Below are 21,044 nucleotides of genomic sequence, written 5' to 3' on the forward strand. Positions count from 1 at the left end.
TTTCAGGTGACAGAATTGATTAACCTAAAAAATTCCTAATGCTTTTTCAGAAAGATTTGTTCAATGGGTACACACAGAAGAAATAAAATGATATAACAAGAGCAGATGCTGACATTTTCATTTTGACATCTGTCATTTCTATGCCCTGCATGGAAAAAATAAACCACACAAAGGAAACACATCTTTTATCATATTTTTATTCACCCACCTATGATTTAGATTACACTGATCACAAAATAGTATTGTAGATGTTTGTCTGGATTTTTGCCAGGCTGAATGTAAGATAGTGGAGTTAGGAACAGGAAGCTGGAAACGCACTGAGATAATTTCAGGAATATATATGTGTCCTCAACCCAGATGGAGCTCTGCACATGACCTTGATCAGGTTACCAGATAAGAAAGTATAAATTTATAAGACCCTGTAACCCATGGCCAGAGGGTCATCTGTCTGTGAGCAAAAGCCCAGTTTTGTGTAGCACAGCTGGGTGGCTTTCTGTCAGAGAAAATTGTTGCTGAGCTGTGACTAACTACAAAAGTTAAAGCCAAGCAAGACAAGAAAAGCAAAAACACAGACAAAAGTAAAATTGTTGAGATAACAATAGTTACCAAGTCAACGATTCAAGGAAGAAAGAAAAAAAAAAAAAAAAAAACACAACAGGAAAACGGCTGACATTTTTCTTGAGGAATAAAGTCCTAAGAAAAAACACAGAGAATCAGAACATGGGCACTTAGCAAGACTGAGAATCATGCCTTTGCAAGGAGCAAAGACACAGCACTTCTGCATCTGACTGATGACTGCCTGGCCAGCAGAGACTCATCTGGTGTCTCATCAGGGCCAGTGAGCAAATTAATGCTAAGCCTAGTAGCACAACTTTGCTATCAGCTGTGTATATGAGACAATAAATAATTGCTTTGAACATTTAAGTTGTATATCCTGCTTGCAGGATCTCTGTGAATAGTAAAAGATGCCTGAACAAAAGTGACCCAGTTAAGGAGGTTACAGTTCCACATTTTACACTAGGAAACAGCTTCTGCATGCAGAATATACCCCTGCTGAGCTTTTTCATTTACTTCCACACTTTGATACAGTCTGTAAATGAACTCAGTGTATGGTAGTGCTGGTCCAGCATTTGATTATTGCTCTGACCAGGACCACATCAAGAGTCTATTTGCTCTAAGAAGAAATGGAATAGACATTTCTGGAATTCTGAGAACTAGATAAAACTGATCCCCAGGAAATTCACAAGTCTATATGCTTGCACCAGCACTATTGTTTCTTCCTGGTAGATTCTACAAAGCCAACATTCATTTCTGAGGTAATTGCTCTGACTTCTTGAAGTTGCAATTATGTCTTACAGTCCTGACGATATTTTGCCAAAGTGTGTGCAATGTTACTATAGTTAGTTCTTTACATGATGAAGATGTTTATCTTGTTATGCCTCCTTCCTATTTTACTCCTTTTCTCTTAAATCTCTTCAACATTTCAGCAATTTCTACTGTGTCACTAATGAATTCAGAACTATATTTTTCTACCAGGAAGATTCTAACTGTGAAACAGATCTCTCACGTAACAAACAGACATTTCAATATCTTTTCTTTCCCCTAGTCTCTATACAATAAGAGTTAAAATGCTTGCTCTTCCATTTATATAATATTTTGGTAATTTTATAGTAAAAGGCACTGTATAATCTACTAGTTACATGACAGCTTGCTGAAATAGTGGTAAAGGACCTGTAATAAACCTGAATCACTTTGGACTACTAAAACAATGCCTTTGCCAGTAGTTCTTAAATATTTTAAGCATGTGTATGTATGTGTTTATACATCTATTCCATTGTATACACCTAGTTAAAGGCTTTTTGGGGCTTTAAGAAAAGTACCACAGCTTTGATATCTAAAACGTTTTGCCAGTAGCCTTAATCAATGTTGTGTGTTTTATCATCTACTAAATAGCCACAGGCACTGATCGATACAATAGCAGAGCGGCTCATCATTAATCTCAATCTGTTCTAGGTCAGCATCCTAATACCTTCAACTGTGAATTTTTAATGCTCATCTGATGAACTAATATATCCTTTTCTTATTCCTTCGCATTGTAGTTTTCCTACTCACCCCCTAACGCAGGAGCTAAGCTTATTTCTGGTGACTTCTATTTGAATCTCAAAATAAAATTCAACATTGTTAAGGTTTTGCTTTTTTCTTTTAACAAATCCATTTTGAACACTGCAGTAATTTTACATTCTTGCCACGATAGCAGTAAAATGCTGGCATCCATTTGAATTAGCTTTTCTAAGCTTTTTTTTCTAATAGTTGTTATTACTCTAGTACTCCATGTATTAGACAGGTATGGGGATTTTTGACATTAAAAAGGTATGAAAATCATAAACTGCAAAGCTGTGTCTTGAAAAACACAGGTTCAGGCTGATATTCTAGCTCTTGAATGTTTTATACCAATAAGGAACCCAGGATCAAAAACAATAGCTTAATAGCCAGCAGAATGTCTAGACCATTTGTGAATGGCATTCATTTAATATAAGCTATGTTAAAGCAAGACATCAAAACTAAGAGGTACAGGATCTGTTGAGAGCCGATAGGGAGAGATGTAGCTCTGGAGCACAATGCCTCCTATTCTAAGTGGAATATCCAAAAGGCAGGATAAACTACCATATAATGCTAGTTTGGCAGAATATCAGATTGCTTATCCAGCCTTAAAAAAATCTGTCCAGCAGACACCAGTCTTTCTTTTTTGCAGTACCAGCAACAAGTGTTTGGATTCATCTCACATAACTTTGGCCATTAAGAATAATTAATTAATGCAATCATAGTATGGATTTCTGGGTGGAATTGATCATTCTTTGGCGATGCCTCTCTCATTTCCTTGCCAGTGATTACAGAAGGAGATAACCAGAACTATTTATAAGCTTAACATTTGGATGCTAAAATTAAGATGAATTCAAACTTTTTTGGGCAACTGTAAGGGCTGTTCCTATAAAGTAAGCTTTGTATGGCTTAAAGCAAATAAGTAACAAATCTTTCACATGTTAGTAATACAGAAACTGCCTTCTTAACTGTTCAAATAATTAATGTAAAATCTAGTTCCCAAAGATTTGAAATAACATCATAATATGTTCAAATTCCTGAGCTGTTCCTAGAAATTGAGTCCTATCCTTTGTCATAATGTGTGTTCAGTAGTAATGTCAGACTGTTTTGCCCTGAGTGGCATTCCACTCCACGAATTTTCAGAAAGAAGCTCAGTAAAAAATGTAATTAAAATTAAAAATATCTTGTAATTAAAATTAAAAATACCTTGTTTTTAAAGATTAATGAGAAGTACAATTCATTATAATAAACAAATATTTACAATTTTCTTATAAAAAGACCAATGGTGTACTAAGGCAGGAGAGATACTTAGGTATTTCTGCTTATAAAAAAGAAATCCTGATGTAGCAATAGATACAAGCAATTAATCTGTCATGATTTAACCAGCCCGAAAGTGATTAATTTTGAGTAATTGTGCTCATCTATTAGGCTTTTACTTAATTACCCCAGAAAGCAAAACAAAGAACAGTTTACACAGATGTGTGTAACTGTATTGGGCTCCACTTGAACTGACTGTGACAGAAAGCTGAAGTATCAACATTTCACATTAAGGGCAGAGAGAGATGGATCTTTCTGCCAGTTAACATCAGAGACAATAATCCTGTGGGACAGGGACTCTTATTTCACAATAAATTTGAACAATGCCTAGTGTATTGATGCCCTGGGATTTTTTGGGCTTTTTTGTTTTCAACCATACTGTAATAAAGAAAAAATCTCCTTCAAAATCTACTGGATTCTGAAGCTTAAAAGGTTTCTAGAAACAAAAAGCCCCTGAAGCTGATGGCATTCCTTCCATTTATCTCCACTAATGGTGGGAAATGTTTCTATAAGTATAGAAACCATCTCTGAGAATTGTTCACAATAATATGTACAAGCGTCCTCTTAATTTCTTATGTTTTTTCTAGTGTTATATAGGACTTGTGTGTAACACCAGCAAACCTGCATCACTGGTTGTAAGCAGAAGGCCCAGAGGAAGGAAAGCAAAGACACCTTGGAGATGCTACAGAGCCCATAACAGCAGAACCTGTCTAGCCACCCAAAGCAACCTGTATAGGATATTCACTTCTTGTCATCCCCACCTCAGGACCATTCTTCCACAATAGGTATATAGCATCAGTCCATTCTGCAGGTGGAAGATTTTATTTCTTTTAAGGGAGTGCTGAAAAGATATACAGAGAATATATGTATGTGCGCAGATTCCTCAGCTAGCTCCGAAACTAGAATTATTGAAGTCTCCTAAACACAGTGTTCTGTCAAAATTAATTAACTGCTACTGAAAAGAGGGTGCAATTAGCCTGGGAGCAACCCTTCACTGACACAGCCTTATCTTTTCAGGTATCAAAACTTCTGAACCATGTTATTATTATCATTATAATAGCACTGCATAACAAGCTAAGGTGTCTTTTATGGGATGGTATTGACTAGAACACACAGGGACTTCTCAGCTCCTGCACTGGGCCTGCAGTGCTGCCATTCATTAAATGTAGGATGCAGAAAGTTGACAGCAACATCGTGTCTCAGTTGTGTGGTACTAGGAAGCTGAACAGAGGAGAGAGGCAGGGTCACTTCAAGCCTCAGGTCTTCTACCATTTCCCAAAACCAGCAGTGGCACATGTCTGCAGAGGTACAGGAAAGGGGAGAGGGCCCATGATGGTAAAGCTGGTGCAAGAGATAGAAGGTAAATGAGGAAGGATGGCAGAGTAAAAGGCAGAGCTATGAAGTTCATCTAAACAAGTACAGGGACCTCAGTTTTAAAAAAAAAAGAAATATCCTCTGTTTTAGCTATCAGGACTTCCAAGGTAATGTTTGTGTAAGTGAATGTGGATCGTGGGCAAGATACCTGTAAATTAAATATTGTATTTGCAGTATAGGACAGTATTTATCTTGTGCCTCTGTCCATCCAATAGCACATGCCTTTGATTTTCACAGCATAAAAAGAGAAGACACAGGGGGGATCATATCAATATGTATAAAAAACAGATGCAAAGGAGTAAAGAAGACAGAGCCAGACTCTTCTCAGTGTTACCCAGTGACAAGGGAACAGGCACAAACTGAATTATGGAAAATTCCATTTTAAAATAACAGTAAGTTTTTTTTACTGTGATGGTGGTCAAACACTGCAAGAGGTTACCCAGCGAGATAGCAGAGTTTTCATCCTTGGAGGTACTCAAACCCCAGCTGGACACAGTCCTGGTCAGCCTGCTCTAGCTGACCCTGCTCTGAACAAAGATTAGACTAGGTGATCCCCAGAGGTGCCATCCAACCTCAGCTGCTCTGTGACTCCACAGGGGGTCAAACATTCACACCCTCCACTCAATACAGCAGGCACTACTGGTTTTCATTCCTAGACCAGGCATGCCTTATCTAATTGAAGACATAACTAGATTATGAATCAGGGAATTCTTGAATAGTTTATCAGCCTCAATTTTAGATTAAACTGGCTGAAAAATTTTATTCACATTTCAAATTAAGCTAAAGGGTTGTCCTGGTTTCAGCTGGGATAGAGTTAATTTTTTTCCTAGTAGCTGGTACAGTGCTGTGGTTCGGATTTAGTATGAGAACAATGTTGACAACACACTGATGTTTTAGTTGTTGCTAAGTAATGCTTACACTAGTCAAGGACTTTTCAGCTTCCCATGCTCTGCCAGGTGCACAAGAAGCTGGGAGCAGGCACAGCCAGGACAGCTGACCCAGACTGTTCCATACCATATGACGTCATGCTCAGTATATAAACTGGGGGAGTTGGCTGGGGGCAGTGATCACTGCTCAGGGACAGGCTGGGCATCAGTCAGCAGGTGGTGAGCAATTGCATTGTGCATCACTTGATTTGTAAATTCTTTTATCATTATTGTTGTTGTTGTTGTTGTTGTTATTATTATTAATATTATTATTACTATTTCCTCTTCCTCTGCTGGCCTTTATCTCAACCCACGGGTTTTACTTTTTTTTGCCCAAATCTCTCGCCTATCCCACTGGGGTGGGGGGAGGGTGAGCAAGCAGCTGTGTGGTGTTGAGTTACCAACTGGGGTTAAATCACAGCAAGGGTTAAGAAAAGAAAAGATTGCATGAAATACTTGTTAAGAAAAAAACTATTTGAGTGCAATCATTTAAGGATAATGCAGAGAAATCTAATAATTAGGTGACACAGTTGATTTGGAATAATAGGAATAAAATGTCAACAGGGAATACAAGCAATTTGATTTATGTGTTTGATTTTGAGTTTCAACTGAAATACAAAAGGTAAGAATCTAGAAGGACATAATATGGAACAAAAGAACACATGTAATTATATCCTGACCTCCACTGATCAGCATATGTTGTTGTACCAAAGTGCATAGCTGGTATTCACTCCTACCAGAGAACATTCTGGCCTCAGAGAAAACACCAGGAGAACTGGTTTCTTACCACGTGCCTGGGGAAAAATGTTCAGCTCAAGAACAGATATTATTTTACTTGATAAATATATATTTTAGAAAAGGACTAAAGGTTAAGTAATAAGCAGTAGGATTTTTTTCTTTTGGTCCAATTGCAAGACTTTCTAGGCAAGTGCTTTCACTGCTTTCAGTGGCACTTTTCTGGAAGCTGGATACAGAAAAGGATTTGTCTGTAACAATCAAGTCCTTTAGAAGGTATCTATGCAAGTAATAGAGGTAGATATGCATGTGAACTAGGGAAAAGAAGAGTCTTAAATCCATCCCAGAATTTACTGCCATAAAACTCTAACTTAGGATTTGCGGCACTTACACCTACCCTAGATTCAAGGCATAAAGTTACTTCTTTTTCAGAAATTTCTTCTGTTTAGTAGATACATTAGGCCAATGCAGCAAAAGGTCTTGTCTAGATCTTGAGTCTCTTCCTAACTTTTGTAAATCAACAGTAGGACCCTACAACAATGCATTGGTCTGGGAAACCTCTCTGCTTTTCACACTGCTGTTCAGTTCAAAAAATGCCTTTTGATTGTCCATTCAGTGTGAAAATACCCTAAGATGTTTTGATAGAGAAACCCCACTTATCCCACCGAGAACTAGTGAGCATGCAAGAAAAAGAGAGGATGTTCATAAACTTTAGACATCAGACAAAGTTAGCTACAAAGCACATGAAAAAAGACAGTGTTTTGGGGACAAGAAGTGAGCATGTTAATTACTCTGGAGCTGACCTGGTTGTTACTTTATGAACTGGAAGTGAAAATGCTAATGATTACACATTATTTTTTTCTGTGCCTCCACTGATGATCTAGAAATAAGACAGAGTGCACTCTCAGAAAATTTGTGCATGATACTAAATTAAAGGGAGTGGTTGATATGTCAGTTGATAGAGCTTCAGTTCAGGGCACCTTGAGAAACTTAAGTTAGTAACAGCTCTGCAGAACTGGACTTGGGGATCATGGTTGATGCCAAGCTGAGTATGAGGCAGCAGTGTTCTCTTATTGTCAGATACATGTCAGATACGGGGTTATAGTATGACCAAAGTGTGGGTAGAAAACTGAAGGGAGTTGTTAGCCTACTTTGCTTGGCACCTGGAATGTTGTGTCCATTTTTGGTGTACTCAGTTCAAAAGGAGAGCTGAGAAACAGGAGAACCAGTGGACAGCTACCAAGATGGGCAGATACTTAACACCACATACTCTATGAAGAGTGGTTGAGAGAGCTGGCCTTGTTTAGTCTGGCAAAGAGCAGCTTAAGACTAACTTGAAAAAGAGATACAAAGACGATGAAGCCAAACTCTTCTCCATAGTAGCAGGAGGTATAACAAGGGCAGCAGTCACAAATTCCAGCTTGGGAGCTTCAAAATGGATATTAGGAAAATTGTTTGGAGTTTGGGATCTGGCTACACAAAGCCACCGCTGAACTGATCTAGGGTGAGAAACAGTCCTGCTTCAGGTAGGAGGCAGGGCTATGTGACCTCCATATGTCCCTTCCAACACACATTTCTATGACTCTGTAAAATACTGATTCAAAATATACTATTTTGTTGCCCTTGGTTTTGCTTGGCTGAACAACTGAATTACAAAGAAGACAGGAGAATTAGGCCCTAGATGTACTGAAACATATTACACATTCCTGCCATAGTAAACTAGGCAAAAAAGCAGTGGCTCTGTTTTCTGAATGTCTGAATTTTAATTTTTATTTTTTTACTTAAGTTCTCCACTATATAAGAGAAAAATAGAAAGCATAATGAAACTAATAAAAGAAAGCCAGAGCAGAAGTGATCAGATACATTGCAAGATGTTTCTCTTTTGCAAAACTGGACTGAATAAATCAATCTTGACCAATCTTGAGTAAAAAATCATGGCTTTAGTGATCATATACGTAACAAAAATAAACTAAATTCTTCTGCATTAGTATCAATTTTAAAAAGGTGTAGAAAATTATTTTAAAGGAACTTGAAGGCTAAGAGGTGAAATAGATTAACAATTCCTAGACATTATAAAACTTGAAAAAAAAATTAATTGTCATGTCATTGCAGGCAAAGAATAAAAGGATTTTGCATGGAAAAGACTGAAAATTATATGGATATATTTCAATATTCTAAATTAATTTTATTTAACACAACTATCAAAACTTAAAATATACCTTAATTGTATGACACTTAAGGCAAAGAAAATACTACGGATATTCACATAGAAAATGGAATATATACTACATATGTTAAATTAAAATTATTATTATAAAGCAGTACTGCAGTTCTTATGCTAGATGGTACATGCAAGCCTAAGAGTAGAAGTGATTCTTCTCATTTCAGTTGTGCTCATATGAAGCAATAAAAAAGTCTGATACTTCTGATACAGCAAAATCTGTAGCATGTTTGGTTCCCTCAGAAATATGTATTCTTAAAACAAGATATTCTCAGGAAAAAAAATGTTAAAGTGCTACCATTGCAATAATCCACCACTCCTGCTCTTCTCAACTGCAGAATTCAGGAGTATATCTTCTCTCCTATGACATACAGGTTTCTCTGAGCTATAAAATACTGATATACCCATTCACTATTCCTCTTGCTTGTGTGTAACTTTTCTCTCCTGGAATGACTGCAACATAGGCATCAAAGGTAGGACCCTTTCAGAAGTAAATCCTGTAGTTAAACTGAACGAGGGTGGTTTTTCTAAAAAAACTTTTCTTTTAGAAGATATTGACTTGTCAGAACTAAAATAGTTGGCAACCACAAATTATTTTCAAGAAATTTTTATCAAAAATGTCCCTCAGGTTTACAGCAGAACATTTCAAAGAAAAAATAAAGTGCCATCCCTGCATAGTCCCAAGGCAGAGACTTCAAATGGAACAAAGCTCTGACCTTATGTTTCATCTCTTAACTATCCCAGCCAAAACCAGTGCACTATGTAGTGAGCACACTTCTGTCTCTCCTCTGGCAAAATGTATTTTTATTTGTAGAAAATTGAGGTAGGTCCAACATAAGAAAAAGAGAAACCAGCTGATGCCAAACTTGTTGACTAGGACATTCACACATCTTGTGAATCCTTTCTTCAAATTAGCAAAGGAGAGACTTTAATCTTCTTTTTCTTAACCTTCTGTTAACCACATTACCAATGAGTATTTCAACTACCACTTTTTTTTTCCCACCAGGGGTGGCACTCTCCCTCATCCTTTTTTTCTGTAAATTTTCAGAAGTTGTATGTTCTTCTGAAGTCAAGCGGGAAGAGAAGCAATGACTTTTTTTTTTTTACTCTTTTACTTTTTAAATATCTTCTTTCTGTAAAAGAAATTCCTTTCCTGTAAGTAGAAGTAATGGAATTGAAAATAAAATGTAAAGTATTCAAGTAGAAACCAAGGAGACTGTGCTATAAATGATATTTCACATTTAAAACACAATGTGAAGTCCATTTCTTAGTTGCTGGCATTACTTCTTTTTCCCTTCAGCTGACCATTGGTGGATTCACAGATCATGCATGTGCACAGCACAACTCTTAGCTTCTTCAAGGTAGGAAATATCTGCTTTCACATAAACTCTGTGTCCTAAAGACGCTATTATAGAGCACCTTCAAGGAATGCTAAAGTTTTTTTTGAAAGGATAGTGATCACTCAGATCACTAGGTTCTGCTAAAATGGGATCTAACCTGAAAATTTTGAGTTTTGATTTGAACATGCTAAAGATCGTATCATGTCTCACAGCACACCTGGATTCAAAATCTAATCCTTTTGCAGAAGCAGAGGAAAAGAGAAGAGACTCTGCAAAATGAATTTCTTTGTAATACATGTGTGACCCATTGGCTGACACACTCTTGGTATCTAGGGGTGTACAGATGCATTTATTGGAAAAGAATTTGAGAATACTGTGACCCAGACTAATTTAAGTTTGGGAATACAGATAAAAGCTGAATTACTATGGACAGATAGCCTGGGTTCACCATTACCATGTCTAAAGGAGGCAAAATAATCTTATTACCTGCATAAGTATATGTAAAGTAAAAAAAAAAAAAAAGAGCAAGTGTTAACAAAAGCATAGTCAGTAGGTGAAGCAAAATGGTTATTCCATTCTGTCTGACATTTACCAGTCTGCATCTGGAGCACTATGTCCCGTTTGGGGCCATTGCAATACAGAGCAGACAAACAGGAGATTGCCCTGTGGAGGGCCACCAGGCTGGTCAGGGTGCACAGGAGGTATGAGGAGAGACTAAGGGAGCTGGATACGTTTAGCTGCAAGAAAAGAAGGTCAATATCTTACTGCTGTCTTCAACTACATATTGGGTAGTTATGGAGAAGAGAAAGTCAAACTCCATTTGGAGAGGCAACAATCACAAAAGAAATTCTGACTAAATATTACGAAGTAAAATTCACCATGAGGGCAGTCAAATACTACAGCAAGTTGCCCAGAGAGACTGCCTCCATTAATGGAGATGTTGAAAAGGCAGCAACCCAAGCAGCCTGACCAAACACCCTGCTTTGAGTCAGGGGTTGGACTATCTGATTTCAGGAGTCCTTTCCAACATAAATGATTCTTTCGTTCTGTTACTCATCCTTTAACTGAGGAACGTGTTCTCCTGATATGTCTCAGTATTCTTGGGACTACAACTCCACTCCTGCCCGTGATTCTTTCTCTGTGTATACATGAAGACCTGCAACCACATGTTTTTCTGTTGTCACTCAGAAGTGTTTGGCTCAGCTAATAAAAAGCAATATTTGTTTTCTTTGAACAATGTATCCCTTATTTCAGTGTGACCCAGTGTAATGAGTGCATAGGAAACAATAATCCAAAAACAATTAGATTGGTCATTTATCTCTTTCTAATATATGTTGGTAATCAATAAAAATTACCAACTAAGCCATTATTTCCAATAACAATGTGCCCACTTTAATTACAAAGAAACTGATAGTGAATAGGATTCATTTAAGGCTGACAAATTAGGACGGGCATTCACTGTATATATTTATTCCCATACATTTTATCACAATGAACAGCTGTCAAAGGAGATAAGGAGACACTGTGTAACTGAAGATATTGAATGATTGAGCAACTGATGTCCATAAAAGCTTATTACAAAATCATAGAATCATTTAGTTTGGAAAGGATCTTTAAGATCATCAAGTCCAACCATTAACCTAGCACTTCCAAGTCCACCACTAAACCATGACCCTAAGCACCACATCTACCCATCTTTTAAATGCCTCCAGGGATGGAGGCTCAACCACTTCCCTGGGCAGCCTCTTCCAATGCTTGACCACCCTTTCGGTGAAGAAATTTTTCCTAATGTCCAATCTAAACCTCCCCTGGCACAACTTGAGGACATTTCCTCTTGTCCTATCACTTGCTACTAGGGAGAAGAGACCGGCCCCCACCTTGCTACAACCTCCTTTCAGGTAGTTGTAGAGAGCAATAAGGTCTCCCCTCAGCCTCCTTTTCTCCAGGCTAAACCATCCAAGTTCCCTCAGGCGTTCCTTATAAGACTTGTGCTCTAGACCCTTCACCAGCTTTATTGCCCTTCTTTGGACATGCTCCAGCACCTCAGTGTCCTTCTTGTAGTGAGGGGCCCAAAACCGAACACAGTATTTGAGGTGCGGCCTCACCAGTGCTGAGTACAAGGGGATGATCACTTCCCTGGTCCTGCTGGCTGCACTATTTCTGATACAAGCCAGGATGCCATTGGCCACCTTGGCCACCTGGGCACACTGCTGGCTCATATTCAGCCAGATGTCGACCAGCACCCCCAGGTCCTTTTCCACCAGGCATCTCTCCAGCCACTCTTCCCCCAGCCTGTAGCGTTGCATGGGGCTGTTGTGACCCAAGTGCAGGACCCGGCACTGAGCCTTGTTGAACCTCATACAGTTGGCCTCGGCCCATCGATCCAGCCTGTCCAGGTCCCTCTGCAGGGCCTTCCTGCCCTCCAGCAGATCAACACTTCCACCCAACTTGGTGCCATCTGCAAACTTACTGAGGGTGCACTCGATCCCCTTGTCCAGATCATTGATAAAGATATTAAACAGGACTGGCCCCAGTACTGAGCCCTGGGGAACACCACCTGTGGCCGGCTGCCAACTGCATTTAACTCCATTCACCACAACTCTTTGGGCCTGGCCATCCAGCCAGTTTTTTACCCAGCGGAGAGGGCACTTATCCAAGCCATGAGCAGACAGTTTCTCAGGAGAATGCTGTGGGAAACCATCTCAAAGGCTTTACTAAAGTCCAGGTAGACAACATCCACAGCCTTTCCCTCACCCACTAAGCGGGTCACCTTGTCATAGAAGATCAGGTTAGTCAAGCAGGACCTGCCTTTCATAAACCCACGCTGACTGGACCTGATCTGATCCCCTGGTTATCCTGTACATGCCATGTGATGGCACTCAGGATGATCTGCTCCGTAACCTTCCCCAGCACCGAGGTTAGGCTGAAAGGCCTGTAGTTCCCCGGATCCTCCTTCTGGCCCTTCTTGTACATGGGCATCACATTTGCTAACCTCCAGTCAACTGGGACCTCCCTAATTATCCAGGACTGCTGATAGATGACAGAAAGTGGCTTGGTGAGTACTTCTGCTGGCTCCCTCAGTACCCTTGGGTGAATCCCATCTGGCCCCATAGACTTGTGTGTGTCTACATGGTGTAGCAGGTTGCTAACCATTTCCCCTTGGATTATGGAGGCTTCATTCTGCTCCCCATCCCTGTCTTCCAGCTCAGGTGGCTGTGTACCCCAAGAACAATTGGTCTTACTATTAAAGACTGAGGTGAAGAAGGCATTATGGGCTATAATACATTTTATGAAGCTTACAGAGACAAAATATTCTCTCTGAAGAAATGCAGCAGATATTGGGCCTGAAATTGAAATCATAACTCTCGTTTCCCAATTATAGACAGTAGGACAGTATTACGTATTCTGTTAAAAAGAAAAGACTCTTCTTGTGTCTGTAAGTCAGCAATTTTCAAGACCGGTAACTGTGGCTGTTGAACCAACAGAGACTTAGTGTGCAGCTACCGAATAAAAATGAGTTGTTATTACTCAGTTTTTCCGAATTAAACTGCTACTGCTCTTACCAGTGTGAATATGCTGCTATGATATGTAAAAAAACCACAAAACACAAGAGCTTATCTTAGAAGCCATACCTTTCCATACCTAAAGTATATGTTTCCATACCTAAAGGTATTGTCCCAGCCTCATTTAGCAAACTATTTCTCTTTGCTTTGCAATAACTGTTTTGTGTTTGGTAATTACTTTGGAAATAGCTATGTTTTGATTAAAATGGAATAAGAATTTTTCTGCATCTTTCTAACACCCCATTTAAAGAAGAATATGTTTTGAACATGGCTGCTCCAGTGCCAAGAATTAGAGAACAAAACAGCCTCCCCACCACCAAAACCTCTAGGAAGCAGTCACATTTGTGGGAAAGTGCAAAAAACATATGTGAATTCTGCACATTGACTTTATTTTAATGGATGTGTGTGGAGAGGGAGGTTCCCTCTCTGAAGGTGGAATTCCTCCAAAGACTAGTGAGAAACAAAATGCTTATGGTACTGAGTATTACACTCAATAATATAGTGCTTTAGCAAAATTATGCAACCTGCAGTCTTTGTATGTCCGTCTAACAAAGGGATTGGCCTATATAAAATACTTCTTCGAGTACCCAGAACAATTATTTGCTTACAAGTAGTTTTTAGTCAGTTAATGCTTTATAGGAAAGGTAACTAACTAGGAATATTGCATTTCATTTTAGCTCCAAATAGTTGTTCTTTCTGATACAAACTCCTTGCCTCACATACTTTTTTCCTGATTTCCTCTTTTCAAAAAAATAATGATGTATAGCAGGACTCAGCATGGCACCTGGTAGATTGGGGGTTAAAAGTATGAGTCATGAAAGCATAGAACTTGCTTGACTGATTACTCCTGCCACACTAATTGGCCAGACTCGTGAGTTTCTCAGCTGCCTTAGCTCACATCCAGGACTGACTTTTACAATGCAGGAGCCTTGACCCTGGGAAGCATTCAGTTTATGTTTGAACCAGAGCTGAAGGAAGCCTTCATTATACATTCTGACTAAAAGTGACTACGCAAGGCCTTTTCCTTGATCTAATCAAGTACTGCAGTGATCCACATGTCATCTTTTTACATGAAAAAGAGGGTATCTTTGTGCAGAAGGTCAATTAGAATTGAATACTTACACATTATTCCAAGCAAGCTCAGCTAAGAAAGTTACCAGCTGGGAAAGTTCATAGCTTTGGAAAACAGCTCACAGCAACTCTGGTTCTAATTCGCCTTAGAAATAGAAAGGCAGAAACAATACATAACGTATTGGTCTAACGATCAAGAAAAAAGTGCGTTAATGGGCAGAAAAAATCTGACATGAGCCAGTTCTTTTAGTCTTAGTGTGTAATTGACTTTCACTTGCAGAGCATCTTTGCAAAAGCCAGGTTTGGATGACAGGTTTGACTTAGGTAGAAAAGATCAAATTAACAAATCTTTTACTCACAGAAATGGTATTAGTTTACCAGAAGTAGGTAACGAAATAGTTTTACATGGGTTAAAATAAGGTTTAAACAAAGTTAGGAAAATTACTCCAAAAGAAACAAGAAGTATTCAGCCTTCTAAAATATTTATAATGGCACTAATGGTAAATACAGTACCTTTGTTTGCTCCCCCTGCCACAAATCATTCATCAGTGGGGACTTGAGCTAGTCCATAAAATCCTTAGCATACCAGAGAATCCATACGAATATACACAACTGACAGGTAAATAAACATCATCCGGCCTTAAATGTATTTCTTATTCTACTTCCTACAGATTCATGCCATTTGTATTGATTTTTTTCCAGACAAAGTAATAACCACAGCATAATATTGCTCTCCAGTGTATTACCTTTTTTCACTTACAAGAGTCTGAAATATTTTTCCTAGTGACTTAAAATGTTTACACAATCAAATTGAATCCATTTTGTCAAATCGTTAGTAATGCAGAATTTTGGATACATAGGACTGGCAATGAGGGGTCTTTTGCCCATAAAAATCTGCAAACTAGCTCAGTCAATGCAATTTAAACTTATGCTGAAATATTGGAAAAAAACAGGAGTGGTTTAGAAGGGCTGAGAAAGACAAGCGTTTTAAAAATTGCAGAATTGAGTAGACCATTCTGCTAAGTACTTCCTATTTTCAAAAAGTAGCCAAACTTGGCGTCCTGAAGGAATACAACTGAAATTGCTGGAAAAGCATCTCAGCCTATGTCACAACCACTGGCATTTTTTAAATCTTTAAAATAAGTATTTTTTTTAAAAGTTTAGAAAAATGTAAAAATTTTAACAATTAAAATTAATTTTTAAATGCACATAAACGTTCCATTTACCTTAATGGTCCATTAAAATAGTTTAAAAATTTATGTCCATATAGGACCTAAAATAGTCTCACATTATATCCAACATTAATATACTCCTGTTCGCAAGCCTGCATATCACCATCACTGCTGCAACAAACTCATTTAGTCAATTGCTTAAGTATCTTTTCCTGCATATTCCTGTTTTCCCATGGACACACAATCGTATATGCAATTGTGTTTTGGGGGTTTTTTTGCTGAGCCCCTGGGTCTTTTTTTTCCCCTTTTTCTTTTTTGCATTCTGAAAATCCCACAATAACTCTAAAAATAAGTGTGATGATTTTTTCTTCCTTTGAGCTACTTCTCTTATACATTTAGGAGCAGATCTTATGCTTACTAAGGCTGATTTTTTTTGACATTTGATCTGAGCACAATAATCTTCAATTATTTTATAAGGATATAAAGGTTTCCCTAAACAAGATAATCTTTCAGCACTGCTCTAGCAAATCTGAAGTTTTTTTCCTCTACCAAATCCAGTAGAGCAGCTGATCTGTGAGGATCAAGGGGGTATAGTAAACCTTCTGTGATCTGCAGTAGCTAGACTCTGGATATCAATATGGCTCAAAGTCCAGAAAATCATAGAGAAAGTATATTGATTTAATGTCATCTTTGCAGCCATACCCTTCTAGCAGACATGCAAAACCTGGATACCAGGTCTGAATTCCCCACTGTTTGTTTTAGGGGTTTAGACTTTAAGAACAAATAGAACTGTTAATCACTTATAACTTCAACCACTTAATGGTAGATATTCAGAAAAGAGTTACATATGTAATTCCTAACCCTCTCAGATACTCAAATTATTTCAGTTTATAGAACTGGTCTTGCTTGTATAAAACAAGGTACAGAAGAAAGTGATACGCAATTAATAAATTGAAAACCCATTGCCACGGAGGGATATGCATTTCTCTTGCAAGACAGGCATTACCTTACAGGTATTTGTCTGTCCTTCTCTTTAACCACTTTACAGTTAAACTAAGAAACAGAGACTGAGCTTCAGGGTTGTTTTTTTTTAAGAACTTCAGATTCAACATTATCTCGTTAATGTGGAAAATGCCCTGAAGTGATCAAATATCAGCAAAAGTGCCCTAGAAGCATACACACCCATATGCTTCCATTGCTGCTGCTAAGCAACAAGAACAAAAATCCCAACACGAGTCAATTCTCATTTAAAGAACCAATGCTAATTTCATTCTTGTTTTGGAAAGAGAAAGGAAATTAATGCAAAGTGAAAAAAACAAGAGGCTCTTTTTTTTTTCTTTTCTTTTACTACCTTTCTGATAAGAAAGTATAACTTTTATTAACAACTAGTCTGAGTGAAAGGGAATAATGATTTGCTGCTGTTATTAGCCACATGGAACAGAAGTTCACATGATGATTAATACAATGAAGTCTAAATCAGTGACCAGACTGAAACATTCCTACTGTCAATAAAATTGTGACTTTATTAATCAGCGTGTATTTCCCCATTTTCAGTTTGGATTCTTGAATTGTTCCTCTGATCAGATCCAGAAAAGTGAGCCTTTGTGTACAAACCTTTGTTACCTCTTAATGAGATGAGATGACCTGTTCTCTGCAGAAATGCAAGTGTGAACTTCCACCGAAGAGTTTAATGACGCTCTCAAGAAAATCAAAATTATGTAGAAGTTTAAATGCAAGGAAATAGAGAAAGCAAGTGCCCAATTTAAAATATAAGAAGACAGTAATGACCACACTGCTCTAAGGCTGGCTTCTCCCATACTCAGATTATAATTTTACGAATGACCTCACATGCTGATATAAGGAAAATACTTTTAGTTTTCTGAGTTTCAGTCACAAACCGTGTCTTAGTGTAAACATCCCTGCCCTTGAGTAATGCCTGCTTAGGTTTATAAGCTTTCTGCCTTATGTATTTTTGAAAGCAATTGCCACAGATTCGACATTTGAGTTCTAATATCTGTTTGATTTCTGTCATACATTGATCATCTCTAAAACAAATGTGTACAGTATCCTATAGCACTGGCATGGTACACAAAGCCTGTGAGAGTTGTTTTGCTGTTAGACTGCAGAAAAACATAAGTAACAAAACGCTACATGCCTTGCAGATAAATGCCTGTTTTGACACATGGTAAGTACCACTGCAGAGCAGACAGCAAAATAACAAACACCTGGCAACTGCCTGCATATCAAAAGCTAATGGATGCCCCCTGGTTGCTGATAAATTCAAAGACAGATTGGACTCTGTCTGGTAGCTTTTCCAAGATGAGTGAGAAAGAAATTCTTCTGAGGTGCATTATTCAATAATGTTTTGGTATGGAATTAGTTTTAGACAAGCTAATTGTAGTAGCAAGGTCAGTGTGCTGAGAGTACAACATACATTTCAGGTACATGTCTGGAAGAGAATATGTAAACCATTATATGAAAGTAATCAGGTCTTTGAGAAAAGATGTTGTAGAGAAATTTGCTTCCAAAACTGGAAGCAAAACCAGAGGTATGTATACCAGACGCTTTTTCTATTGATGAGAATGGGTCAAATTTGTTTCTTGCCTTGATTTCATTGTCAGGAGCAACTGAGAGAGATGTGTGCCCAACATTTTCCATTTGGGATTAGAAGAAATATCCTTAAAGCAACCAGGAAGCAGCACTTACTTTCAACTTAATGAAGAGACGCATCTGGACTGTACCTTACTGGCCTACTGACCTTTATATCCTACTTGGGTGATATCCAAGAGACCTGCAGTAGAAAAAAAGCCTAAACACTAGTGAAAAGTGCTGGGGGGCGGGAGGAGGCAGAGCGTATTTTTACATTAACATGAAACAAAATGAAGAAAAGAGAAACACCAAGTAAATATGTACACAATACCTTGTGAATCACTGTCTGAGACCGAGGAAGAACAGACAGTTCTCAGCAGCTTGAACAAGAGAGGAAGAGGCAAAGGCAAAGGTGATGTAACCCAAAATTCCCATTACTAAGCTCTCAATTGTAGTCCTTTATTTCATGTAATAAATTAGACTGGTTCATATATCTTTAAATTATAATATGATTTAATGGAACTACCTGTTTTTGTAGAAAATGCAATGGATATGTGTATTCTTGGAAACTGAATATGAGTTTTACTACTCCAATGCCCTAAAGGCACAATCTTTTTCACATGTGTTATTCAGTAAGATTTCCACATGACACTGTCAATGTACACTTGATTTTCTGTACTATGGCACATCTAAACTTTTTCCTAGTGTAAGAGAGCACTTTTTAAACTGTGTGTTATAATTCATGCAAGCTCCAAAACAAGCATCCATTTTTATATTAATGTATAAGGACGTGTTGAGGTCTTCCTGGTACAAGATATTTTTTTCAGTATATTCAACTTGTTATCTAATCTATGTATATAGATCCCACTGCCACAAGAATCTAAGAAGACCTCAAAATTATAGTGTTACTGCCTTTATAAACCCTTCTGTGTGGGAAAGCAATGCCTTCACCACATTTAACATAGAGGACTGAGATTCAAAGCACTGGAGTGAAAGGAGCTGAATTCCTGTTAAAACCAGATGAATACTGCCTTGATAGTTTGAAGATCTTCACCAGAGAAACTTGTGACAAGATTCGCAAAGGGTTATAGACATGGTGACATTCAGTATCCAAAGTGAGTATTACTTGCCTGACTAAAGAGGCACCTGGAAAACTAAAGGCTGCAATATCACTCTTTCTCAGGGTTTGTTTGACTTTTGTGGAGCTAAGGCAAAAAAAAAAAAAAAAAAAAAAAAAGAGAATGTGAGACTAGTCAGCAAGATTTTTGTCTATCTGGGAAGAAGTATATATCTGAAAATCATCTGAGTATCTTTGGGAACCTTCAGTAGCATCCTGTTGTCAAGTCACAATGTGGGTGCTGTACAGACAGCATGTCCAGTTAATAAGATAACTATGTTGGTCTGGCAAATTCAAATTAATAAAAGAGATAATCTCATTACCTCTGAGATGAACTGAGAATCTCTGAAGTTTTCTTCTTATAAAATGATCTTCCTCCCACCAAGATGTGACAGTGAAGGAAAATGTGTAATTATCAAAATATTACTTAGTGCCTGAATGGAGAAAAGTCTAATTTTATAGGCTTATTTGCAATTACTCCACTAGTGCTTCTCAAAAAATCAGTTTTATTCCCATGAGCTAAACAAAACCAATGAAAAGCTAAGATTCTCTCAGCTACACTGAGAAAGAAACATAAGGTAATGTTGTGCTGTGGGGATTTTTCCTACCTTATTTTTAATTCATCAAGAACTTAATGTACAGGTGACCTTTCTATGCTCCAAAGGGAAACAAGAATGACTGACATAAGGAGGTGTCTCAACCCTACCTCGGGCCACAGTTAGAAGAGCCTGATGGTCTGACCCATGTAGACTTCCTCCTGAGATATCTGCCACATATGTCAAGCTTAGATGAAATAATTAGGAAAGGAAGAGAAGATGAATGAGCTGGCAAAGGCTGGTGCTGACCCAAGGTAAGACTGTGCTATGCCTAGGAGAAATGGCTTTCAGTACTTTGAGAACTACTATGTTCCTGAAAGGGAGAGAAGGTTCATCAAAACTTCTCAGCAGGATGGAAATCTCAGTCACAAGTTCACCATCTCATAAGCCCAGTTCAACCTCTTTGTCAGAGAAGAGACTGCTCAGATGTCATGCTGATGACCCGAAGGTCAGGTGGCAATGAATCCATTCTTCACTTGGAATGTGCAAACTATTTAATGATAAAGGTCTAGAGAATGATTCATCAGGTTCCTTTAAGTGTAAGGAAGATGTAGAAGTGGATCAGACATACTTGACTTTGTCCCTTTGGATCTGATTCATTTTAAATCACAGGTTTTATAAGCCAATTGCATCACCAGGGTTGCTGACCAGAAAGGAAATCATAGCTGGTTAGCAAAAAACACTTAGAAATACATCTTCAGACCTTATTATTACTGTTGTGTAGATAAATACAGCTCTGTTTTCACTTGAGGCTTGCTCTGTTTCCTGCTCCTGCTAGTTTTCCCTCTTTGGACACAATTCCGACAGTGGCATACACTGAGAAATATCTTTTCTAAGAAACATTTATGAATAGTCCAGCACCATTAATATTTACTCTTATGGACAGAGACTGTCATGAAAAAAGTAAATGAGGACAGTAAACA

At 38.1% G+C, this 21,044-nt stretch overlaps 1 long non-coding RNA gene across 1 annotated transcript; it reads left to right on the plus strand.

Moving 5' to 3' along the window:
• Positions 1-1,146: 1,146 nt before the first annotated feature.
• On the plus strand, positions 1,147-19,597 carry LOC148057286 (uncharacterized). The gene is made up of 3 exons (XR_015699431.1): positions 1,147-1,316; positions 4,005-4,202; positions 18,441-19,597. It is a non-coding gene; the product is annotated as an uncharacterized LOC148057286 (long non-coding RNA).
• Positions 19,598-21,044: the final 1,447 nt, after the last annotated feature.

The sequence above is a fragment of the Nipponia nippon genome, unplaced genomic scaffold (genome assembly GCF_047370975.1).
Source record: "Nipponia nippon isolate SJK-2023a ecotype South Korea unplaced genomic scaffold, ASM4737097v1 scaffold_1, whole genome shotgun sequence".
NCBI classification, from domain to species: Eukaryota; Metazoa; Chordata; class Aves; order Pelecaniformes; family Threskiornithidae; genus Nipponia; species Nipponia nippon.